The sequence below is a fragment of the Aptenodytes forsteri genome, unplaced genomic scaffold (genome assembly GCF_000699145.1).
Source record: "Aptenodytes forsteri isolate BGI_AS27 unplaced genomic scaffold, ASM69914v1 Scaffold172, whole genome shotgun sequence".
Lineage (NCBI taxonomy): Eukaryota > Metazoa > Chordata > Aves > Sphenisciformes > Spheniscidae > Aptenodytes > Aptenodytes forsteri.
The window spans coordinates 5,294,855-5,297,050 of record NW_008795018.1 but is presented as its reverse complement, the minus strand read 5'-3'; the positions used below and the strand labels follow the sequence as shown (position 1 = coordinate 5,297,050).

At 33.1% G+C, this 2,196-nt stretch overlaps 1 protein-coding gene across 1 annotated transcript in view; it reads right to left on the bottom strand.

Annotated features, from left to right (window-relative positions):
* Window positions 1–952, bottom strand: part of TDRD3 (tudor domain containing 3) — a 73,784-nt gene extending 72,832 nt beyond the window's left edge. The window contains exon 1 of the mRNA XM_009275653.1: window positions 873–952. The gene's annotated coding sequence lies outside the window, so the exon portion shown is untranslated. The remainder of the gene's footprint in view (window positions 1–872) is intronic.
* Window positions 953–2,196: the final 1,244 nt, after the last annotated feature.

Sequence of the window (2,196 nt, the reverse complement as noted above, 5' to 3'; positions counted from 1 at the left end):
ACTTTTCTCATAAGCGCTCTACTACATTGTTTTTCCCCGTGGAACTACGTATAGTTATTACAAAGGACAAAGTTTACATAAATCCATATACAGTGCATACAAGCTTTAAAACTTCCGAGTATGGATGACTGAGAAGTTTTAAACACAGAAAATGTAAAATTCTCAAAACTCATCCTCATGATCTTGATAAATTAAAAATAAGTAACAAATACATGGATTAAGTAGTTGCCCTCTTTTCATTGTTACTAAAAGGGAGCAAACTTACTAATGTTTACCCGCAAAGTATATACTAGAATTCTGAAGAAAAGGAATTCACATGCACACTTCTTGAGTCCTCTTAAAAGTATTAAGGTTTTGGCAGGAATAACAATTCCTAATCCAGTTTTCTACAAAAATCTTTTCTATCAAAAAAATGTTTGTAGTTACATAAATATGTACAGGTCACAGTAAAATTCACCATTAGTTTGAATATACTTTAAGGAGTATCATGTCCAGAAGTCAAACTAAGTAAGGGTGTTTTATTCATCCCAACAAACTAATACTTTGTACTACAATTTCATACCCAGCACTTCTGATTTTATTTCTGCTTGTACTTTGACTTTATAGATTTACATATCATAAAGATAAAAATACTTTCCTACTGCAAATTATATTCATTTTTCTCCTCCAGGTTTCACAGTTTGGAATAGTTATTATTTCCAAATAAAATTCACAACTCATACACGCAAGGAGAGAGATAGGTACTCTGTCCTTTATGTAAATCACACAGACAACGGTACACTTAATTAGCCACAGAAACCTACACTTGAGCCATTAGATATATCATTTTTAGCATGATTTGTCAGAAAAAAGTTTTCACAATCATAACTTACATTAAGGGCAACTAGGATAATGTCATTTGTATTAACTTTTTCAGTGGAACTTATGCAAGCTTCAATTCCTTCATCTGAAAGATACCTGTTAAAGGAAAAAAAAAATGTATTAGAATATCACATGATGTATCTATTAGGCAAACACTTTTTCTGGATATACAATTACTGTCTTCAGTTTGTATCTTTTGTGCTGGTGAAGCATAGATTCAAAAATTACTTGATGTAATCAGTTTCCTTACACTGAGATCAGACTGAGTAAGAGATTTCTTCTTCCGTAATTTCAAAAACAAAAAAATCCAACCCAAAACCAGAAGCAAAAACAAAAAAAAAAAAGCAGCTCTACTTACAAAGTAACAACAGCCATCATCCCGATTATGTCAAACAGAGTAACACTACGCTCCTCATATCCACCCCCCCAAATTATAGGAACCTGATTTCGATATCAACCATTTGGGCTTTACTTGATAAAAGTGGCATACTTTCACTCATGCACTTGCAAGGAAAAAAGAAAACAAAACAAATAAAAAAAATCCCATCCCACACAGGACAACAACATCTGTTTCTAAAGACCAAGACTGTATGGTTAAGCCCTCAAGGGCTGGGGCACATAACACTGCCATCCTATAAAATGTATTCCTGCTTGCCTGGGCTACAAAGAAACTGATTAAAATGGACACACATTACAGTGTAACAATAGTCAAATATGGTGAAAAAGTTTAAATAGGAATAGAAAATCTCCCCCACAATCACATTTGGAAACAGCATTTGTGACCCTCATGGCGGTGGTCCAGGATCAGTATCTTTCTGCAAAAATTCTGTGAGCATACAATAAATTTGGTCATCTGAAAACTAAGTTTTAAATGGATTCAGCTAATCAATTCATTAGGGCTGACCTATTCTAACTTCCAAGAACACTTTAAAAAAACATACATATAATTTTAACTTGAGTGGTCAGAAATTGTGACATTTGTTATTTATTTTGCTTAACATTTCTTATTTGAAGCCCCAGTTTTCATTTTTATGTAGCTGGCAATCTGCCTTCTCTGCACAACTCTTCATTTTATTTAAATAGATCACAGCAATCATTCAATAACTGATATTTGCTACTCAGTCTGAAACACAGCACTTGCCCAAATAACATCAAAATAACTACCTACCAAGAAATCACCATTCCCCAAAGAATAAAAGCATGATTTAAGAAAGAAAACTTAATATACATTAAGAAATATTAAAAATAAATATTCCTGAGTGCTTCAATATCCTGGTTTCGGCTGGGATAGAGTTAATTTTCATCCTAGTAGCTGGTACAGTGCTGTGTTTTGGA